A 14905-nucleotide genomic window follows, 5' to 3' on the forward strand; every position below is an offset into this window, starting at 1 on the left:
TCTTGCCCTGTCTCCGATGCCATTAGCGACATTACTGTGATAATGGTTGCCATGACAGCATGAGCAATGCTCATTAATGACCCCACTGGTGGTAATGTTCTGGGCCATCTTTTTCTTTCTTTCTTTCTTTCTTTCTTTCAATCTTTTTCTTTGCCTGTACACTTGACAAAGACGTCTGTTCTGCAAATGCCCCCCCTCAAGAGTAACAAAGTGAAGTTAGCTCATTTCTGACATTCCTTATCAATATGTCTTAATATGTTTTGCATGTTGTGTCCTATCCCAAGATGAAATAATAAAACAATCATAATGTACTGCTCTTGAACAACTCCCATACTGTCAACATCCCATATTATGTCAGAAACACAATACACCACGAGTTCAGACGTGTGTCACAACACTAAAACGCTCCTCCCCTCATGTGTAAAATGCTGTGCATTGTAATATGAAATAGGAAAGGTCTGTAGAAAATCATCCCTGTTGATATAATCACTTCACCGCACTCTCGTCAGTAAAGACACATATGGACACAGGGTCAATAAGCAGTCTATTCTTATGCTCTGAGCACTACAGAGCAAAGTCGCAGAAAAACAAACATCTGTTGTGGACTGGGCCGTGTTTTCAATGTGGCTGAGAGCTGCTTGTCGAGTTTTGTGGACCACTTCCCTAGCGGCCTGGGAGGACAAACGTCTTCTCTTTCACTCGGGACAAATGTTTCTGGAGGGGGAATGCTTCTATGCTTCCAGTAAACAGTGTTGTGCCCAATGTCACTTCTGACTTGTAGAGGACTTCTGGCAGCACTGGCCAAGAAAATGCTGACCACAGAGCAGAGCAAGCAGCTGGACTGTCTGTGATCTAGTTCAACACACACACACACACACACACACACACACACACACACACACACACACACACACACACACACACACACACACACACACACACACACACACACACACACACACACACACACAGCATGATCATTACACAGGTGTACCTTGTGCTGGGGACAATAAAAGGCCACTCTAAAATGTGCAGTTTTGTCACACAACATAATGCCACAGATGTCTTATGTTTTGAGGGAGCATGAAATTGGGATGCTGACTGCAGGAATGTCCACCAGAGCTGTTGCCAGACAATTGAATGTTAATTTCTCTACCATAAGCCGCCTCCAACATCGTTTTAGAGAATTTGGCAGTACGCCCAACCAGCCTCACAACGGCAGACCACGTGTAACCACACCAGCTCAGGACCTCAACATCCGGCTTCTTCACCTGCGGGATCGTCTGAGACCAGCCACCCAGACAGCTGATGAAATTGTGGGTTTGTACAACCAAATAATTTCTCCACAAACTGTCAGAAACCGTCTCAGTGATGCTTATCTGCCTGCTCGTTGTCCTCACCAGGGTCTTGACCTGACTGCAGTTCAGCGTTGTGACTGACTTCAGTGGGCAAATGCTCACCTTCGATGGCCACTGGCACACTGGAGAAGTGTGCTCTTCACGGATGGATTCAGATTTAAACTTTACCGGGCAGATGGCAGACAGAGTGTATGGCTTTGTGTGGGCGAGTGGTTCGCTGATGTCATCGTTGTGGACAGAGTACCCCATGATGGCGGTGGGGTTATGGTATAGGCAGGCATAAGCTACAGACAACTAATATTATCAATGGCAATTTGAATGCACAGAGATACCATGACAATATCCTGAGGCCCATTGTTATGCCATTCATCCGCCGCCATCACCTCATGTTTGAGCATGATAATGCACAGCCCCATTTCTCAAAGATCTGTACACAACTCCTGGAAACTGAAAATGTCACCCATTGAGCATTTTTGGGATGCTCTGGATCAACCAGTTCCGACAATATTCAGCAACTTCACACAGCCATTGAAGAGGAGTGGGACAATATTCCACAGGCCACAATCAACGGCCTGATCAACTCTATGTGAAGAAGATGTGTCGCACTGAATAAGGCAAATGGTGCTCATACCAGATACTGACTGGTTTTCTGATCAATGCCCCTACCTTTTTTAAGGTATCTGTGACCAACAGATGCATATCAGTATTCCCAGTCATGTGAAATCCATAGATTAGGACCTAATGAATTTATTTCAAATCAAATCAAATCAAATTTTATTGGTCACATACACATAGTTAGCAGATGTTATTGTGAGTGAAGCGAAATGCTTGTGCTTCTAGTTCTGACAGTGTAGCAATATCTATCAAGTAATCTAACAATTCCACAACAACTACCTAATAAACACAAATCTAAGTAAAGGAATGGAATAAGAATATATACATACAGTATATATATATATGGATGAGCGATGACAGAGCGGCATAGGAAAGATGTAATAGACGGTATAAAATACAGTATATACATTTGAGATGAGTAATGCAAGATATGTAAACATTATTAAAGTAGCATTATTAAAGTGACTGGTGATCCATTTATTAATGTGGCCAATGACTTCAAGTCTGTATGTAGGCAGCAGCCTCTTTGTGTTAGTGATGGCTGTTTAACAGTCTGATGGGCTTGAGATATAAGCTTTTTTTCAGTCTCTCTGTCCCAGCTTTGATGCACCTGTACTGACCTCGCCTTCTGGATGGTAACGGAGTGAACGGACAGTGGCTTGGGAGGCTGTTGACCTTGATGATCTTTTCGGCCTGTGACATCGGGTGCTGTAGGTGTCCTGGAGGGCAGGTAGTTTGCCCCCGGTGATGATGCTTGTGCAGACCGCACCACCGTCTGGAGAGCCTTGAGATTGTGGGTGGTGCAGTTGCCATACCAGTAAAATCTTTGAAATTGTTGCATGTTGCGTTTATATTTTTGTTCAGTGTACATATAGAGAGAGGAGAGAGAATATATATATATATATATATATATATATATATATATATATATATATATACTGTATATATACTTTGCATAATATTTGAAAGCAGATATTTGGCCCATTAACAGGTACAGAGAGAGATCACACAAAATAAGTGTCCAAAATCAGTAATACTTTCATTTGTACTGCGAAGGAATAAAGGGAGTGTCTCATCTTGTGTTACCTGAGAGTCGTTTGTGGCACACGGTTCAGACTGTAACTTTAGCTCTTTTCATGCATTGTAATGACTTCTGTGCGTTCTCCGACATCAAAAAGAAACAGATGGCAGCATTAACAAAACATTTAGGAACATTATCTTAAGCATTTAATAACACTATTTTGAATGAAACCCCCTAAAGTCAATTTCTGCACCCCTGTGTAAATATAATTGGTATAATAAAATTAAAATTAAAATCTGTCAGTTTAAGCTAGAGATATCTCAATCCACTGCATCCGCCTATGTCACACTTCCTCATCTGCGGTGAAAGGTGGCAGAGCTAGAGGGGTGTTTGTCAGAGCATGAGACATCTTGTAAATTGTTCTTCTCACAAAATCGTCTATAGTGTCCGAACAGTTTGGGCTACATGCTAGCCCCGCTGTGCAAAGGCGAGACGCTCACAAACACATACATGTCAGTTGTTTTGCTCTAGGACACCCACAGACCTCACAAGACTTGTCTGAAGGTCCCCCAGTATCAGTTGAAACAATGAATGGGAGTACAGGGACTGTTTAATGCCACAAAAATTGGGTTATAACCTCTTAGGGATAGGTGGGACGCAAATGTCCCACTTGGCCAATTACCAGGGGAAATGCAGAGCGCCAGATTCAAATAAAATGCTATAAAATTCAAACCTTCATTAAATCACACATGTAAGATACTCAATTAAAGCTACACTCATTGTTAATCCAACCAACATGTCAGATTTTAAAAAGGCTTTTCGGCGAAAGCATAAGAAGCTATTATCTGATGATAGCACAACAGTAAACAAAGAGAGAATAGCATATTTCAACCCTGCAGGCACCACACAAAACACAGAAATAAAATATAAATCATGCCTTACCTTTGACGAGCTTCTTTTGTTGGCACTCCAATATGTCCCATAAACATCACAAATGGTCCTTTTGTTCGATTAATTCCACCGATATATATCCAAAATGTCAATTTATTGGCGCATTTGATCCAGAAAAAAACAGCTTCCAATTTGCTCAACGTCACTACAAAATATCTCAAAAGTTACCTGTAAACTTTGCCAAAACATTTCAAACTATTTTTGTTATACAACGTTAGGTATTTTTAAACGTTAATAATCGATCAAATTGAAGATGGGTCTATCTGTTTTCAATACAGGAGGATCACAAACTAACGCTACTTTTCAAGTCTTGCACAACTCTCGAACAGTACACATAACATTACCCTGGTGACATCCAGTGGAAGCGGTAGGAACTGCAAACAAGTGCCTTAGAAATCTCGTTTCCCAATGCGAACTCATTGAATAGACAGTGACCTCAAAAAAAAAAAAAATCTGAATGGTTAGTCCTCGGGGTTTTGCCTGCTACATACGTTCTGTTATACTCACAGACATGATTCAAACAGTTTTAGAAACGTCAGAGTGTTTTCTATCCAAATCTACTAATAATATGCATATCTTATATTCTTGGCATGAGTAGCACAAAGTTGAAATTGAGCACGCTATTTATCCAAAAGTGAAAATGCTGCCCCCTATCCCAAAGAGGTTTTAAATAAATGTACTTTTTAAAATGTTTATGTTTCCTGATCTTTCCTATATCTCTTATATCTCTCCCAGACACCCCACCGGCTTAGACAGGTCTTAAACTCTGATGAGTTAAGATTTATTCTTGGCTACCTTGAAGCAAAGCTATTTCAGCGGTCGCACCTCCCTTAAAGACTGATTAAAAAGAAACATGCAAATGAGAAAAGAGTGGGAGACCTCATGCTGCCTGAGTGGGTGCACGTTTTAACTCTTTGTTATGGCACACAAAAACAACATTTAGAAATTAGTTGACAGATTCTGATGGTCCCCAGGCTCTTTAACATGCTGCATCCTGACACATTAAGGTTAAGGGAAGGTAGACAGGATCTAAAGTCTGACTCTGTCTTGTCTGAGGGAACAAGCAGCTGGAGGGCATTTTCAGTCTGGGCTTCACAAACACACACACACGCATGTGTACACACACACATACACGGACACACACACAAACACAAATGGGCACACACGCACACATTCACATATGAACACGTACATGCACAAACACACACATACACACACATACACATAAAATAATGAGAAGTCATATCCCTCTATCCAACACAAATACACACTCAGTCACAAAGACACATAGACAATACTTGCTCAAATACACAGAGAGAAATCAATAGAAGAGTAGTAATATTTTTATATTTTTAATCAAAAATAAAAACAATTTGGGAAAAATATAATACAGAAATATTCATTTCCATAAGTATTCAGACCCCTACGTGAATATTTTGTAGAAACACCTTTGGCAGCGATTACAGATGTGAGTCTTTCTGGATACGTCTCTAAGATCTTTCCACACCTGGATTGTTCAGCATTTGCCCATGATTCTTTTCAGAATTCTTCAAGATCTGTCAAATTGATTGTTGATCATTGCTAGGCAACAATTTTCAGGTCTTGACAAAGATTTTCAAGTATATTTAAGTCAAAATTCTAACTTGCCCACTCAGGAATATTTACACTCGAGTGTAGATTTGGCCTTGGATTTTAGGTTATTTTCCTGCTGAAAGGTGAATTCATCTCCCAGTGTCTGGTGGAAAGCAGACTGAACCTGGTTTTCCACCAGGATTTTTCCTGTGCTTATCTCCATCCCATTTTTTTCTCATATCACATCCAATAAACTCTGTAACTATTTTTAAGTCCTCATGGTGAAATCCCTGAGCGGTTTTCTTCCTCTCCGGGACCTGAGTTAGGAAGGACGCCTGTATCTTTGTAGTGACTCTGTGTATTGATTCACCATCCAAATTGTAATGAATTACTTCACCATGCTCAAAGGTAAATTCAATGGCTGCTTTTTTTTGGACCCATCTACCAATAGGTACCCTTCTTCGCAAGGCATTGGTAAACCTCTCTGGTCATTGGGGTTGAATCTGTGTTTGAAATTCACTGCTCGACTGAGAGAGCTTGCAGATAATTCTATGTGTGGGGTACAGAAATGAGGTACTTATTGTGTGACTTCTTAAGCACATTTTTACTCCTTAACTTATTTAGACTTGCCATACTGTAACAAAGGGGTTGAATGCTTATTGACTCAAGACATTTAAGCTTTTCATTTTTTTAATTTTTTTATCATTGAAAAACAATTCCACTTTTACATTATGGGTATTGTATGTAGGCCAGTGACAAAAAAACATCTAAATTTAATCAGTTTGAAATTCAGACTATAACACAACAAAATGTGAAAAAAGTCAAGGGGTGTGAATACTTTCTGGAGGCACTGTATACTGTAAACAGCAACAAATGATCAAATCAAGGCTTTGAGTGCATCCTTGTCTTCTTATTCTCTCCATTTTGGGGAAGAAAGCCAGGAAGTCCATGATCAGGAAGTCCATGATCAGGAAGTCATGATCAGGAAGTCCATGGTCAGGGACTGTCACACTGACTTACTAGCTGACTTGCTCGTCCTTCCTGAATCGCTCACATTTCACAAATGTAAGCAGTTTCCACAACATGCATTTGCACACACGCATGCTCAGACACATGCACACACACTCACACTCACACTTCCGCACGCACGCATGCACACACACACGCACACATACACACACATACACACACATACACACACACTAGTGGCAGTCGGTGCCGTTTAAGATGAGGGAGGACGATAAGCATTCTATTACAGCATATTGGATGACTGTCATTAATATTCCATTCACCCAGTTCAGTGTAACATCGATAGGTTTAAGCTACTACATGATTCTCAAATGTTCCTGTAACCATCATGAGGTTGCTACAGCCTAGCCTATGAATCATCGTTTACAATGTTAGGATCACACAGGTCGAGATACATTTCTTAGGCAAAAGACAGTGACACATTTAATACTGCCTTGCACACTCTTGCCTGCATCTAGCTGATCTAGGGTGTTATCATTAGTCTAATAGTTGCAGACAAAAGTTTCTGTTGGACAAATTCAGGTATGTTTTTTTCCGTTTCGCTCCGTTTGCTTCCGTTTAAGAAACATTTTTCAACAGAATTGGCAGAATGAATACACTCCTGATCACACGCAAACACAGTTCACTTTTATAGCAGCCACGATGTATTCCTTGCATCTACGCGCTCTCCTCCTCTTACCTTTTCCCTTTGCTTGTGGACTTCAATGCACAACACATCAGCTGAATGTGACCAGGCGAAAAAACTTTTCAAGCCAAACAATATCATAACCGCTACAGACAGCCTCAATCGTTGTCACCATACTAGCTAAAGTAACATCATAGTCAACATAGCTAATTGAACTAATGCATTAGTAAACCAGCTACAATCATGCTGTACAGTGTACAGTCAGTAAGCAGTTTAACAGTTCCCCCGGCAGGCCCCGGTGGCAATAAATTAGTAAAGCCAAAAGCTTACCTTGACTTGGAAAAGTTCCAGTCTTGTGTTGGATAGTCATAGCCAGCTAGCTAACATAGCATCCCTCTGTTTGAGTCGGGAGTTTGAGTAGGCTAAACTAGCTAGCTGCATTTGCTTGCTAAGTAAGTGAAAAAAAAGAGGAAATATAGCTCTCTCTCTCTCTCTCTTTTGCTTATCTTTATTTTTTAAAGAAATGTACCGTATTTGTTCAAAACTGTTCAACTACTGTCTTTCTTTCTCTTTAAATCAACTACTCACAACATTTTATGCACTGCAGTGCTAGCTGTGGCATATGCTTTCAGTACTAGATCCATTCTCTGATCATTTGATTGGGTGGACAACATGTCAGTTCATACTGCAAGAGCTCTGATATGTTGGATGAAATCCTCCGGAAGTTGTCGTAATTACTGTGAAAGTCTATACACACACACACACACACACACACACACACACACACACACACACACACACACACACACACACACACACACACACACACACACACACACACACACACACACACACACACACACAGTCTCATTACCACGAACACCCCCATTACCTCCATGACCCCCTCCAATTACCACCCAAACCATAAAGCTGTGATGAAACCTGTGAAACAAGACCAACTGTGATCTTCCTCATTTCTATCGTCTTGCAATTCAAAGTGACATTAATGACAACAGACATTGTGGGCTATATTCTGGTATTAATCATTACTGATTTCATAAGCAATTACCGCAAGTACATTTGTTGTTTTTCCCAAACAAAATGCTGTTGTTGCAGTCTGATTGTTTTATCTTGCAAAATGCACTGAGTAAAGGGTGTGTGCTTAACAGATAATGCCTTTCGTTACTTTTCAATCAGTGTGTTATCTACCATGAGACTGTTATCACAGGCAAGGACTAAACCATTTTAATCAGATGATTGGGAAGCGCACTCTCACGCATATGGGCAAATGCTAGACTTATTCACAAGTAGACACATTAACTCAAGATGTTACGAACACTTCATATTCATATGAAAAAAGAGAGAGACAAAATAAACGATGAATGTGATGGGGAGACGGAGGGAGAAAATAAATCTAGAAAGGCTTACATAGTCAGTCTGTTCAGAAAACTATTAACCTTCGGATTATGCCTTATCAGTGGATATCATACTGTTTATCTCACATGCAGAAATACACATTTTCCAGTGATACAATAATGGTATCTGTATGAAGGCCTTTGTAACAGGCTACTTCTCTCACATACAGTATGGACAGTGTGAGCACAACATGACAGAATGGGGCCACTTTAGCTGTAAGGGATTTGAGTGTTGAATCTGGTCCTGCTCTAATGCAATTATGCCTTTTCTTTTGTGTGGAAATATTAGCTGAAATGGAATGGCAATCAAGGTAAATGAACCACAATAATCTGAAAAGTGTTCGATTTTTTATTCTCTCTCTCTGCTCTTTGCTTGTAAGTGGTCATTCAATTGTATATTCAGTAGCTGCTTGTTAGGATGCGAAAGTCTTTGTGGGATTGCGCTGTAGCCCCTGTGTGTGGAGATTGCATCTCTGCACTGTCGAGAAGGAGCTGAGACACATACAAAACTGCAGAAAAGAGTGAGACCCCCGTAGTCAAGTACAGAATGCATTTGACTGAACTAAGATTAACTGGTGTTTCTCCGTCATGTAGCAGAACGTACAGCTCGACTGAGTTTCCGTTTCCGTGAGTTTCCTGTAGAAATGTATTCAGTAAGGGGTCAGATGTAAAGATGGAAATATTGTCACGGCAACAACGAGGTCTGAACAGTGTTCCCATGGAGTCTCAAACCAATCTTCATTTTTCTGGAATGACCAACCAGAACCACCCTCTGCATTAAAAACAAATTATCAATATTCATTCACAAGATATTTAATATTGTCCATTAGAGGTTGACCGATTTAGATTTTTTCAACACCGATACCAATTATCGGAGGACCAAAAAAAGACAATACCGATTAATCTGCCGATTTTTAGATATATTTGCAATCATGACAATACAACAATACTGAATGAACAATTAACCCTTTTATTTGAACTTGATATAATACAGAAATAAAAATCTATTTAGCCTCAAATAAATAATGAATCATGTTCAATTTTGTTTAAATAATGCAAAAGCACAGTGTCGGAGAAGAAAGTAAAACTGCAATATGTGCCATGTAAAATGAATTACATGTCGACTATTTCTCTCTATACCATTTGTATTTCATATACCTTTACTATTGGATGTTCTTATAGGCACCATAGTATTGCCAGGCTAATCTTGGGAGTTGATAGGCCTGAAGTCATAAACAGTGCTCTGCATTGCAAGCATTGCTAAGAGCTGCTCGCAAACGCAGTAAAGTGCTGTTTGAATGAATGCTTACGAGCCTGCTTGCTGCCTACCACCGCTCAGTCAGACTGCTCTATCAAATATCAAATCATAGACTTCATTATAATAAAAACACAGAAACACGAGCCTTTGATCATTAATATGGTCAAATCTGGAAATTATAATTTCGAAAACAAAACGCTTATTCTTTCAGTGAAATACGGAAACAAGTCTAAATATTTCTGTTACATTGCACAACCTTCAATGTTATGTCATAATTAGTAGTTAGTTATGTCAAATTCTGGAAAATTGATGACAGCCGTTGTTAGGAAGAAACTAAATTCACGAGCCTGGTGATCCAAACTGTTGCATATACCCTGACTCATATACCCTGAAGTGGCGCAATTTCCCCAATTAATATTGCCTGTTAACATGCATTTATTTTATCTAAATATGCAGGTTAAAAAAAATATACTTCTGTGTATTGATTTTAAGAAAGGCATGGATGTTTATGGTTAGGTACATTTGTGCAACGAATGTGCTTTTTTCGCAAATGAGCTTTTGCTAAATCATCACCCGTTTGGCGAAGTTGAATTAGGCTGTGACTCGATGAGAAATTAACAGGCACCGCATTGATTATATGCAACGCAGGACAAGCTAGTTAACCCAGTAATGTCATCAACCATGTGTAGTTATAACTAGTGATTATGTGAAGATTGGTTGTTTTTTATAAGATACGTTTAATGCTAGCTAGCAACTTACCTTGACTCATTGCAGCCACAAAGTTCTTTTGACACTGCACAGTTTCCTCATGGATTGCAATGCAATCGGCCATAATCAGCGTTAATTACTGATTGTTATGAAAACTTGAAATCGGCCTTAATTAATCAGCCGACCTCTATTGTTCATCAACATTTCACATTAAAACATGGGCAAATACAGGTTTATGTCTTTGTAGGTTAATGTTCGAGTTCCAGTCACGTCAATCAAGTTATAGATGTCTAAGCATAACTTTGGTCTAACACATTCCTGTAACATGTGGTATTTCACAGTTTTACCAGCACACATTTTTCACCTACTTATAAACATAGTGAATGATCAAAGCTTACAACTACAAAGTGGACTTTATGAAATTACCGATTCACTACTGTGTGTGTGTGTGTGTGTGTGTGTGTGTGTGTGTGTGTGTGTGTGTGTGTGTGTGTGTGTGTGTGTGTGTGTGTGTGTGTGTGTGTGTGTGTGTGTGTGTGTGTGTGTGTGTGTGTGTGTGTGTGTGTATGTGTGTGTGTGTGTGTCTGCTTGAGCATGCATGCACGTGTGTGTGTGTTTTCTTGCATATCATATTATACTGCATATGTGTATTGCTGGATTACTGCCTGCAGATGAAACATGTCTCTCTAATTGTTTAACTGTCTTCAGTTCAGAGTAGGAAGAGCAGAGCACTGTGTTCAGCATGATGCACGTTTTATTTTTGCTCCTTTATTTAAGTGAGCAAATGAAATATCAGGGCTTGAACAGGAGCAGCGCAGTCAGTTAATTATGTCTAATAAATCTTGGTCCGAATTGCCCTCCAGGGGTGGAAACGGCTGCAGGGAATGAGGGAACACTTTGGTATTTGTTATTCTACTTTAACAGATTACGCACAGTGACTGGCAATCCCTCAAATGAGCCAGTGAAGGGCGATGTCAGTAGTAGCAGCAGTGGTCGACGGTCCAGCGGTGGCCACTGCTTCTGTTTAGCCCCGGGGTGCCACAGCACTAATCAACATCCAGCAAAATACAACCTAACTGGCTGTGTTTACTCACTGAATTAGTAGGATGACATGCCCGATTGGATCGTTTGATCTCCATCCCAGAAAGTAGTGTGTGTGTGTGTGTGTGTGTGTGTGTGTGTGTGTGTGTGTGTGTGTGTGTGTGTGTGTGTGTGTGTGTGTGTGTGTGTGTGTGTGTGTGTGTGTGTGTGTGTGTGTGTGTGTGTGTGTGTGTGTGTCTGCTTGAGCATGCATGCACGTGTGTCTGAGTGAATCTGCATGTGTATGTGTGATAAACAGTTGATTTGGGTCTATTCAGGAATGGATGTACAGGCTCATTAAATGAGCTGTCCACTTCCACCAAATCAACATTCTGGTCACTAAAGAGTTTTCCACTTCCACCACATCAACACTCTGGTCACTAAAGAGTTTTCCACTTCCACCACATCAACACTCTGGTCACTAAAGAGTTTTCCACTTCCACCACATCAACACTCTGGTCACTAAAGAGCTGTCCACTTCCACCACATCAACACTCTGGTCACTAAATAGCTGTCCACTTCCACCACATCAACACTCTGGTCACTAAATAATTGTCCACTTCCACCAGATCAACACTCTGGTCACTAAATAGCTGTCCACTTCCACCAGATCAAGACTCTGGTCTCTGGTCACTAAATAGCTGTCCACTTCCACCAGATCAACACTCTGGTCACTAAATAGCTGTCCACTTCCACCAGATCAACACTCTGGTCACTAAATAGCTGTCCACTTCCACAACATCAATACTATGGTCACTGACTACGGCCCTTCTCTCTAAGGTTGCAAGACTACTTACATCACAAGCTAAAATAAATTGCTAAAGTTGGTTTTTAAATTGTATTCGTCCATAATGTATTGATAATGATTAGACAAAATAGGCCTTCAACCAAAGCCTTTCGGTGCTTTGTCCTCTAGTTTTATGCAACAACTCTTAAATGTATCCGTCTTATTCCCAAGTGTGACCTGACCAGCAATGCCCCTCTATTCATACTGTTCTTGGTATAGGCTGAACTCAGGAATGTATTCTGATAGATAATGCCTGAGCATGAAGATGCACATATATGCAGATCATGTGGCTTCTGTGGTCTTTCCTCAACAGCAGGTTCCCAGAAAACACAGCTCTTTGTGCTGCCTATATACAACTTAACCTGATAAATGTTCACTACATACACAGGAGCTTTGGTGCAGAAGTTTGATATATATATATATATATATTTTTTTTTTTTAATGTTCAGGTGAGATATTTCTTCAACCATGTGTTAAGGGAATTTTTTATCAATAATTACTAATTATGTATACATTTCAATCAGGACTGACTAATCAGAATACTATTATATTACTGTATATGTATGAATTCTCTTTATAATCCTAGTACTGAATATAATGTGTGTAAATATAATCAAGAATTAGAACAATGACTGTCTGTTCCTTGGTAGAAATGAATGAACTTATTCGTCAGACTGGCTAGAATGCTTATCTACACAGGCAGAGCTTGGCTCTGGTCATAAATCTTTAGAACCATACAGACATTGTACTGGAGCGGAGATGAGACGGGGTAGTACGAAAACTAATGATGTCATTTTCAGTTTATAACTTGTATCATGGGCAGTACTCTCGAGAATAAACGCTGCTGATAGATTTTGAGACTGGTCTCTGTCCATTTTATGCAAATAAGAGTCTTACAAATTGAGTCTTTAATTTTAATTGGGTATTAAAACATAGAGGAATATAATTCCTGTAACACCATGTTTTCAACTAAATATAAAAAATATGTAGGCCTACACTTTCTCGCCACAAACGTGGATATTTGAGATCGGTATTGTACATGCCGACATAGTGTTATACAGTAGTAGTAGTAATACAGTTATACAGTAGTAGTAGTAATAGTAGTAATAGAAGTAGTAATAGGAGTAGTAGTAGTAGTAGCAGCAGCAGTATAAAAGTAGTAGTAGCAGTAGTAGTAGCAGTAATTTAGAAAGGCAAGGCAGGATGGATATAGGCTTGGGCCAGTTGGCTTGGGGGGGTGCAGCACTGTTGGCCAGTGTTGGGGTAGCCAGGTGGAAAGCATGGCCAACCGTAGAGAAATGCTTATTAAAATACTCGATTATCGTGGATTTATCAGTGGTGACAGTGTTTCCTAGTCTCAGTGCAGTGGGCAGCTGGAAGGAGGTACTCTTATTCTCCATGGACTTTGCAGTATCCCAAAACTTTTTAGAATTAGTGCTGCAGGACGCAAACTTCTGTTTGAAAAAGCTGCCGTTTGCTTTCCTAACGGACTGTGTGTATTGGTTCCTGAAAAGTAGCATATCAGGGAGACTATTCGATGGTAGTGCAGTACGCCACAGGGTGTTTTTGTGCTGGTCAAGGGCAGTCAAGTCTGGGGTGAACCAAGGGCTATAGCTGTTCTAAGTTATAAATTTTTTGAAAGGGGCATACTTTTTTAAGATGGTGAGGAAAGCACTTTTAAAGAGCAACCAGGCATCCTCTACTGACGGGATGAGGTCAATATCCTTCCAGGATACCCCGGCCAGGTCGATTAGAAAGGCCTGCTCGCAGAAGTGTTTTAGGGAGCGTTTGACAGTGGTTGAGGAGGGGTTGTTGAACCGCAGACCCATAACGGACGCAGGCAATGAGGCAGTGATAGCTGAGATCCTGGTTGAAAACAGCAGAGGTGTATTTAGAAGGCAAGTTGGTCAGGGGGATATTTATGAGGGTGCCCATGTTTACGGATTTGTGGTTGTACCTGGTAGGTCTTTGATAATTTGTGTGAGATTGAGGGCATCTAGCTTAGATTGTAGGACGGCCGGGGTGTAAAGCATATCCCAATTTAGGTCACCTAGCAATATGAACTCTGACGATAGATGGGGGGCAATCAATTCACATATGGTGTCCAGGCCACAGCTGGGAGCTGAGTGGGGACTATAACGAGCTGCAACAGTGAGAGACTTGTTTTTGGAGAGATGGATCTTTAAAAGTAGAAGCTCGAAATGTTTGGTTATAGACCTGGATAGTATGACAGAATTCTGTAGGCTATCTCTACAGTAGATTGCTAATCTGCCACCTTTAGCAGTTTTGTCTTGACGGAAAATGTTGTAATTGGGGATGGAAATGTCAGAATTTTTGGTGGCCTTCCTAAGCCAGGACTCAGACACGGCTAGGGCATCAGGGCTGGCGCAGCGTGCTAAAGCAGTGAATAAGGCAAACTTAGGGAGGAGGATTCTTTTCCGGTTGCAGAAGTCAGCAAATGAGAGTGCCTCGGGACACACAGGGCC

Source organism: Oncorhynchus kisutch, linkage group LG3 (assembly GCF_002021735.2).
Source record: "Oncorhynchus kisutch isolate 150728-3 linkage group LG3, Okis_V2, whole genome shotgun sequence".
Lineage (NCBI taxonomy): Eukaryota > Metazoa > Chordata > Actinopteri > Salmoniformes > Salmonidae > Oncorhynchus > Oncorhynchus kisutch.